This window comes from Brachyhypopomus gauderio, chromosome 8 (assembly GCF_052324685.1).
Source record: "Brachyhypopomus gauderio isolate BG-103 chromosome 8, BGAUD_0.2, whole genome shotgun sequence".
In the NCBI taxonomy this organism is placed as follows: domain Eukaryota; kingdom Metazoa; phylum Chordata; class Actinopteri; order Gymnotiformes; family Hypopomidae; genus Brachyhypopomus; species Brachyhypopomus gauderio.
In genome coordinates, this window is record NC_135218.1 from 1,459,640 (window position 1) to 1,470,253 (window position 10,614).

Genomic DNA, 10,614 nt, shown 5'->3' on the forward strand with positions numbered 1-10,614 from the left:
TGGCTGTCTGTTTGGGTTTTTCTACTGTTATGTTTTAGCGTTTCTTGTGTCTAGTTGCCCCGGTATTCATTGTTGCTTATGTGTTTACAGTTTGTTAGTTATGTGTTCATACGTATGCTTGTTCCCAGTTGTTTAACGTTCCCGTTTAGTTCTTGCTCTCTCCCCGTTAGTTTGCTTAGCTCCCTCTGTCTTCCGTGTCCTTATCGTGTTTGTATCCCCTTTCATTAAAAACAACTATACTCTGCATTTGCGTCATGCCTGCCCGTCGCAAACGTTACACTTCCCTTGAGAAGGTGTCTGTTGTCCTGAATCCACTCTACTGCTTTCTGAACATCCATCAGGAGTGGATGCTGCATAAGATAAGATGCAATAAATACAACTGTAAATGTTTGTATTGTGTAGTAATAAGAGCTTGTTACCCACCTGCATCTCCTGAACTTGTAAACCCTCTGGGGTGGTTACTTCATCAATCCTGATTTAAACAATAAAAATGCTCACACCAATTAACTTATGTCAAACTCAATTGCATTTTAGACATCAACCACCCTAACAAATATTTTATCAAATACTTTGTAGTTCTGAAAGATGGCGAAACAGTCATAAGAAGGCATTACCTTTTTACTGCCAAATGTTGTATAAGAATGAGACACCACCACTTTCGGATTGTTGGCATGTCATTCTAAAAATGCAAAATACACAAACAATTTGTATATACTGTAATGCTACAAATAATGGCAACAATGGAAAAACAGAATACTAAATGATGATTCCTTACAGCCGTGAAGTCGAATGTTTTTCCCATGACCACGTAAAGTACATACTGAAAAAAAGTTATTTCTTAAGAATATAAAATATTTTATATTCATTTTAACTTCATGGTATCAATGCACATGCAAGTTCCTAATCCCACATAATTCCTCAATAAACCATTTTTAGATATTCATGAATAAATCACAGAAAACAGCACAATTTATTTTCTTTCTGTTCCTTACCATTAACATGAAGATTCCACAGTCTACTGAGCCTTTCAACTGTTGTGGAACATTCTTAAACAAACAAAGAAGGATATAATGCACAAAACAGCATACTGTAATGTGTTTTTAAGAATACAGAAAAAAAGATGTTGGGGGATCACGTGACCGCCTCACCGGAATGGCAGTTCGCGGCTAGTGCTCCTGCTCACACTCCCTCCATTTAAGTTTTTCAGTTTCATTTTAGTTTTACTCACTCTTTTATGTTACACGGCGCAAATAGAAGAACATATAAATGTCTAGCACTCGCGGAAGAGTAAATTCGTTACCTGCAACCTCTCCAATCAAGAAAAAAATCAAGCAGTGTGATTCCATGGAACCAGCTAACATGGCGGAGCTGCTAACTGAACTCATGGATAAACAATTAACTCATCTCAAATCACAATTTGAAGCGATGCGCACTGAGCTTAAAGCGGAGCTCACTCAGATTAAAGAGGACTTCTCAACACAAACAAAGTCGATCGTTGCGTTGGTCTCGAGGATGGATGGAATGGTCGTGGAACAACGCGAACAAAAAAAGACCCTGAACTCTCACGCTACACGGTTGGACGCGATTGAGGCTAAGCTAGCCGAGATGGAAGACCGCTCCCGCCTTTGTAACATACGTCTTGTCGGCCTAACAGAGGGTTCGGAAGGTGATGACCCGGTTGGTTATATTCAGGAAATGATTAAAAGCTGGTTCCCTGCACTGGCACACAAAGATATTGAGATCGAGAGAGCTCATCGCATCTACAGAAGACTTAAGGGGGATCGCAATACACCTTGAGTGTTCATCTTCAAACTTCTACGCTATCAAGACAGGCAAGCCAGTAGACAGCCCAACCTGGTCGATTGCTCCGGCTCCAGACTCTGGTTCTTTGCTGATTACAGTGCAGCCACTGTGGGGAAAAGAGCCACATTTCTCCCAATCCAGAGATCTCTTAGAACGGCCGGCATAGAAAATTTTCTCCTTTATCCCGCTGTACTCAAGGTCACCAGGGGAGGTACAACTCACACTTTCTCTAACACCGGGGAGGCGGAGAGATTTCTCTCCTCTATCTTCCTTCACAACGACTCGGACACTGACGCAGTAAGGCTCCAATATCTTTATTTTCCTTCTGTCTCTCGGTTCCACATATAATCAATGCGCGTAGTTCACTTTCGGTTTCGTTTTTCCCTCTATACTGGGGCTGTATGATACTATCCACTAGATCTTATCCTTTCTCCTTACATTTTCATATGAACATTTTATTTATTAATTTATTTTTTATTTTTATTAGCTGAGTGAGTTAAAAGTGTTACAAAGGAGGGTGTGATGCAGCACCTTGCCGCGCTCTGTAACAAACGCCGGCAGACGAACCACAAATCTGTTATGGGTGGGCTCCGGGGTGGAGAGAGAGAGAGTCAAGGGCTCCCTCTCACCTTGTAAAAATTGATGGGTTTACTTTTCGTTTGGGAATTTTGGTACATGGCACCAAGTTATCACCTTTATTTGCTATTTCTAATAGACACCTACAAACATAGCTGGTTTTCTATGTATATTACTTTTATTTTGCCACTACTGGTTGTTTCACTTTCAGGATTACTATGTGTAAATGACTATGGATGATGTGTTCATTTTGTCAAGGAACGTGCGAGGCCTGAACTCTCCATCTCAGCGTGCTAGTTGTCTTGTACTTCACAGGAAAAAAATTGACATAGCTTTTATTCAGGAATCCCATCTCCGACATTGCGACGTACATAGAATGAACAATAAGTATTACTTTATTGGAGCCTATTCTGCTGCCCAATCTAAAACAAATGGCACACTGATTCTTCTTCATAGGAAATTGAAAATAACAATTCATAACTCAGGTTCAGACTCTTTAGGACGTATTGCTCACTTGGAAGTGAATATTAGGGGAAAAAACTTAACTTTGCTATCAGTATATGCTCCTGTTAATTTTGACTCAGAATTCTTCTATCTATTAACAAAATATGTAGCAAGATTTGAATATCCATTAATCATAGGGGGAGACATGAACGCGGTTTTTATTATTTAAATTGCTATCGCTCAAAAACCACTCACTCCACGGTATATCCTAGAGCCACTACATGTCTAATTAAATTAGTCAATGATTTAGGTCTGTTGGATTTATGGCGCACTTTAAATCCAACATCTAGAGAATATACCTGTTATTCCGCTAGACATCACTCCTTCTCCAGAATAGACCATATCCTTATCTCTTGTCCCTTACTATCAGAGTCTCATAAGGCAGAAATTATACCTCTTTCTTTATCTGATCACTACCCTAACTTTTTCAGATTAACGTTGGATAATATTGCCCCACGTGCATGCAGATGGCGCTTTAATACTACTCTGCTTCAAAATAATTCATTCATAGAAAAATTTAATGTAGAATTAAAACACTTTATAGACATCAACCAAGGCTCTGTAAATGACTCTAGCACACTATGGCAGGCAATTAAAAGTTATATTCGAGGGACTTCAATAAGTTTTGCTTGCCAACTAAAAAGATTTAAAATGAAGAAAATAGCTGACTTAGAAAAACAAGTGGCCTCTCTAGTTCAACTTCAAATATCATTTAACGAATCAACCGCAAATAAACTTGAAGTAGTGAGGAGTGAACTTAACTCTCTTATCAGGATGCGATCTGAATTTCTCATACATAGGGTACGACAATATTATTACTTTCACAGCAGCCGCCCCAGCCACTTATTATCTCTTAAACTCCGCAGTAACGAACACTTCTCAAATATTTCTGCCATAACCTCGCAGGGAGTTACAGTTACAGAACCAAAAGAAATTAACTTTATATTCCAGCAGTTTTATACCCAACTATACTGCACCGAATCACAATTTGAACAGGAAAATCACACAGGTTACCTTAATAATCTGAAATTATCTCAACTATCAAAGGAAGATGCGATTCAATTGGAGAAACCCATACACTTAAATGAACTTAAAGCAGCATTGCAGACAATGCAAAAAGGCAAAGCTCCAGGTCTGGATGGAATACCGCTGGAGTTTTACCTTACATTTTTTTCTCAGTTAGGACCTCCATTATTAGATATGATGAATACTGCAATTAACAATGGATCATTCAACAGAGACACCAACACTGCCCTAATTTCTCTTCTCTTAAAACCAGAAAAAGATCCATTGTCATGCAAAAACTATCGTCCTCTCTCCTTGATTTGGTGCAGATATCAAACTATTTGCCAAAATACTAGCCATGCGATTAGAACCACACATGTCTACATTGGTACATCACGATCAAACAGGTTTTATTAAAAATCGCCTTGCCTCTGATAATGTCCGACGTCTGCTCCACATTCTTGACCTAGCCCCGGACCTATCATCTCCTTGTGCCATTATCTCGCTGGATGCTGAAAAAGCCTTTGACAGATTAGAATGGAATTTCCTATGGGCTGTTGAAGATGGGCTTTGGGCAAACATTTATAAATATGATCAAAACTTTATACACTTCCCCCTCTGCAGAAGTCCTAACTGGTAATAACTGTTCTCCCCCATTTCCAATATCCCGTGGCTCAAGACAAGGATGTCCACTCTCGCCTTTACTGTTTTGTTTATCCCTGGAACCACTAGCACAGGCAATTAGACTTTCTCCTCTGTACTCACCAATCACAATTAACGATTCCCACCATTATATCTCTCTTTACGCGGATGATATTCTGCTATATCTCAGCAATGTCTCTCAAACACTTCCAATTCTCTTTGACATTCTACACACTTACAGTACACATTCAGGCTACAAGGTCAATAAGAACAAATCAGTACTGTGTTAGAAATTCTGAAACCCTTAAATGGTGAGCACAATAAAAGTCAGAAGCAGTTGGGTAAGATAATAAAGTAGAATGATTTATTTTAACAAGGCATGGATTAACCCTGAGATCTCCGTTACAAACACGCCAGGTGTCTGTCACAGAGAGAGCTCAGAGACCCTTCTCCAAGAGATCCCTGTTACAAACGCACAAGGCGTCTGCAAGAGAGAGCTAATTCCCCATTCCGAACTCTCATCTTTTATACGTTTAATCATCAACACACACGGTGTCCACGAGGTGATCAACCAAATGTGATTGGACAATACAGGAAATAATTAACGTTGATTTGACAGATGCATGTGACGCATATCCCCTCCACGCTCAGCATCCTCGTGATGTCATGACAGCCTGAGTGTCGCCGTAGTCCAAGTAGAGATTAGGCGTCTTCCAGCGAGGTCAGTTTTGGAACACCAGAGGAACATCAGATTAGGCCTCAGCCGAGGCCAGAGAACACACACACACACATCTGAGGCCTACTGAAGTCACGAGAATGGCTTCAGTGCCATGATTAACACCTATCTCTAATGTGTTTAATGTATACTAAGAAAGCCTGACATAAATGGAAATCACCAAATTTCCACCACATTTCCCTCCTTTTTGTCCTTTATGGACAAATTACATCAACTACAGATCATTCCAATACAGGCTTACGATCGTAGCGTCACTTACATGAAGTACATGGATGGTCAAACAAATTACACCTGATTATAGAGTACAACATTGTTCAATGAAGTAATTAAACTGGAATAATCGTCATCATCATCAGTAAAAGAATCAACATCAGGTGGTAGATTTGTGGCCTTGACATCTATCCTCATCGTGAGGTCCTCAGGTTTTAGCGTCGTGTCTGCAGCCTGCAAGACACAACTCCTCAGAAGTGACAGCAAACAAGGCACACAGAAAACCATCAACAACAATCGCCATTGAGCTCCATCACTTGATGAGCAAGAGCACAGGGTTCATGGTGGGTGATCGTTGACCCTTCTTGACAGCTGTTGTGCTTGGAGTGCGGGTCACGCCCTTTCTGCACTTCCACCCACTCAGCTGAGGCGCCCGAACACCCTCCTTTCACCCTACAGAAGCTGGGATGCTTCAGGACTGCTCTTCGTCTGCTCAGGTACTGGAACCTTCTTGCAATGGCTGGCGTGAAACCACGTTCCATGTTGTGCTGTGGACCTTAGGTAACGCCTCTTTCACCGCCCTGTGAACTTGTGACAAGACAGGTTTGCACAATAATTCAACATGGCATCATTGCATCATTACTGTATTTGGCAGCCTGCCAAATAAGATCTCAAACTGACTCAGGCCCGTTCTCCCCCGGAGATCTCAGGGTTAATCCATGCCCCGTTAAAACAAATCACTGCACTCCCTTCTAGGATGTTCACACAGTATCTCACTGACCTCACCGTCAGTACGGCTACTATTACATGCACCCATTTTGCTGCTTCTGCGGAGAGAGACAACTACTCACCCACGCTCTCTCATACCACAAACACTCACACAGAGCGCGACCTTCACTCTCACTGGTTTTATGCGAACTGTGTGCTCGTCAACCCACAGTTACGTGCGGCCACCTGGTGCTCGACTCCCAGTCGAGGGTGAAACTCCCAATCACTCAGTTACCCTGTCCGGTAACCACCAATGGTGCCACCTGTACACCCCTCCCCATGGAGTTCGACCGCCAAACCTCTCGACTCTTGTCGAGTTAGATCCCCTGATCCTGACAGTTCCCTATGAACTGCGTCTGGCGTCGCCTGTATATACACGCACCAGGAGAGAAGTCACAAACTCTGCAATAAGTTTACCTAACACTTTGTACTCACCAGGGTTTAGTTAACTTAACTGTTCGTCTGTTTCTGGGAAAACTCCGACGCCGAGGAGGCACACACACCTGCGAGTCCCGCTCAACGGAATTTGTCGTTGGCTGACTGAAGTAAGGTCTTCAGGAACTAAGCGCTTAGTCTCCCCCTCAGGTGTGCCGTCCTCAGTCGTGGAGTCTCATCTGGGGTGCCAAAATGTGTTAGAAATTCTGAAACCCTTAAATGGTGAGCACAACAAAAGTCAGAAGCAGTTGGGTTAGATCAGGGGTGCTCATTACGTCGATCGCGATCGACCGGTCGATCGCGAAGGAAGTGTCGGTCGATCGCGAAGGAATGTGCGTAGATCGCGTCACATAAAATAGTAGTAGATGAATCGCACATCTGCTCTGACGGTTGTATTTTGATTGACATTCACGGTAGCCAATCTGCAATCCACTCAACAAATTACGTTCGCCACCCCCCCCCCCCCACCCCCCCCCCCCGCTCAACAAATTACGTTCGCCGCCACCCCGGTAGATCTTTCTGACTTGGTCATCTTATAAGTAGCTCGCAAGCTGAAAACTGTGAGCACCCCTGGGTTAGATAATAAAGTAGAATGATTTATTTCAACAAAGCATGGATTAACCCCTGAGATCTCCGTTACTCCGTCAGAGAACACACACACATCTGAAGCCTACTGAAGTCACGAGAATGGCTTCAGTGCCATGATTAACACACGTATATGTAAAAAGATCTCTAACCCCTATATCTAATGTGTTTAATGTATACTAAGAAAGCCTGACATCAATGGAAATCATCAAATTTCCACCACAGTACTACTCCCACTAAATGATGCCGCACATGGCTCAAACCTTTCTTCTCCAATCCCCATAGTGAAACATTTTAGGTACCTTGGGGTAGACATATATCCTTCACTCCAAACATTAGTCAAGAAGAACTTTTCACAAATACTTACAACAATCACAAATGACCTAACTAAATGGGCCCATATCCCTGAATCACTGCAAATGCGAATTCTATAATAAAAATGAACATTCTTCCAAGGATGTTCCAAGGAACCTTCTGGGACAAAATACATTCTATAACTAGAAACTTTATATGGAAAGGAAAAAAACCCAGAATTAAATTAACAACTATTCAGCGTAATAAATATGATGGTGGCTTATCCCTTCCAAATTTTAAATTGTACCATTACTCCTTTGTTCTTCGTCCCCTCTCAACTTGGCTTAAACCAGATATCCAGGTATCTTGGAGACCAATTGAACAACAGCTAGTCTACCCATTAAGATTACAAGATCTATGCTATGCTTCTGTTCCCAGCAAATTGAATAATACTAAACACGGTTCAATCACAACTTATTTGCTGTCAGTATGGCGGGTTGTTGAGAAAATGACCAAATCTTCTACTTGTTGGCACAAACATTCTCCCATATTTCATAATTTTAAACTTCTTACTGTCAATAAACCTTTTTCCTTTCCATTGTGGCAGCAGAAGGGCATACACGTCATGAATGACAATGAATGATTCAGGCCTTCGCACGTTCCAAGATTTACAATCTACCTATGATCTACCTGGCTTTTCACTTTTTCTTTACCTTCGTCTTTGCTCTTCCATGCGTGCATATGGTGTCCCATGGCACGGCACCTTACCGGTTCACCCTCTGCACAAACTGTTTACCAACAGCTCTAGTACAAAAGGTCTGGTATCAACGATTTACCTCACATTACTACGGTCCTCTTACAAACCACTGGCACTAGAAATTATCTGGGAAAAGGAATTAAAAACAACTCACAACCCGATAAACTGGAAAACGGTGTGGACAAATACTATATCTTCATCTAGAAACCCTAACCATCAGCTCATTCACTTCAAATTTATTCACAAATTTTATCTAACTCCATACAAGAGATTTCTCATGCGCCTCTCACCCACTCCGTTATGTACCTTCTGCCACGGTGACAAAATTGGTACTTTCATGCAAGGGCTGGGTATTGATTCAAATTCCAAAAATCGATCCGATTCTGAAGATTAAGAATCGATTTTTTTCGATTTAATCCAATTTAATCGATTCGATCCGATTCGGGGTTTAGTGTTATTAAAAATGTATTTGAGCTGTTTCCTGACTGTGTACAGAAGCAACATGTTAAAACTAGTATTATATCGATATTAATCAGCAAATAGTTACTGGTAGTTGGTAGTTACTGATGGCTGGAAGACTGGTGAAAAGGGTCATCATAAATCTACCTTCAAGAAAGGTAATCCAGGACAATAAACAGAGGACATCTTTGAGGTGTCTATATCTGCAACAGTGGGCTTCTACTGGGACACTAACCAGTGCATTATTATTATGATTGAAATAATTAAGAATTCACCCAAAAGCTGTTGCTACCAAATGCATTTTTATTTTAAAAGTGTTCATACTTAATAAACTGAAAGTATAAAATGTAAACGTGTATTTTTCTTTAAAGTGAGAATATAAGAACAGAACTCTCACGTTACAGTCCCCAACCCCTCCGTTTTGCATTTACATTTACGGCATTTAGCAGACGCTCTTACCCAGAGCGACTTACAAAAGTGCTAAGTGTTAACGTCGTCTGCGTCTACGTCGGTGTATCTCCGTGGGTGCGGGTGCGTCTTGTGATAGTCCTCACCTGTGGCTCGTCTCGTAATCATGTGGGGTTTATGTGGTTTGTCTATTTAATTTGCGCTCGCGCAGCGTCCTGTGCTCGTCGTTGTTTGAGTCACACATGTTCTATGTAAACGTGTTTTATGTGCGCTGTCTGCGCTTTGGTAAATGTAATAAACGTAACAATTTGGAAAGTGCAAAGGATTCTGTCTCGTCCATCGCCTTGCGCCCAACGTTACAAGAACATTTTAAACTTTTTTGAAACTGTAAAAACACTGGGTAAACGGTCAGTGACACGGACTAACTGTAAATAGTCACTGACACTGGTTAAACTGTCCTTCTGTTTTTAGATTTCCGATTTGACTATCGTCGTTACCGGCACTGTCCGACGCCAAGTTGTTTTACAGTTAGACCGAGCACGCCTGCGTGAATTCAGTGACGAGGCGGGGGTAAAAGTTCACAAAAAAATCGATCTTTGGATGTACGAATCGATAATCAGATCATCAAATGCGAATCGATTCTGAATCGGAAAATCGATTTTTTCAACACAGGCCTATTTCATGCATATGTACTGGGAATGTCCCAGTGTGACCACTTTTTGGACTGAGATTTCACAAACTATCTCAGATCTTCTCAACAAACAGACACCCCTTTCTCCAAAAGCAATCCTCCTTAATGACGACTCTGGCTACAACCTATCCAGGAACGAGAAGAGGATCTGGCTCGCGGGGCTGACTGCTGCAAAAAAAATACTGGCGCTAAGATGGCAACCCCCACATTCCTTGTGCTGGCGTCAGTGGATACTAACGTTTTTGGACATCATTTATTTGGAGCTCTCAACGGCCAGAATTCAAGATGCTACAGACTCCGTAGTGGACACATGGTCAAATACTGCTAAGAAGCTTTCTGGACTTTTGGAATAACCAGCGACATATGTACTCATTTCTTGACGATTGTATTTTCATTTACAAACATTTTTTTTTGTTTCATTGAATTATTTATGTTTATTGTAGATTATCTTTCTTCGTGCCATGTGGGAATTCGGGGAGGGGGGGAATGGGGAATGGAGGGAAGGAAACTCATGTAAGAGCTGTAATGTTTGAATGTATGTTGTATTATCCTCCTCCATCCATTCAAAAAGAAAAACAATAAAAATATTTGATCACAAAAAAAAGAAAAAAAGATGTTTATTAAAACCTTCACCAGCACTCTGCTGTAACAGAGATTTACATATGTATATTGACTGTCCATTACTCATTTAAAATAAGAACTGTCTTGATCCATACCATAGGACTAACAGTACTGCAATTG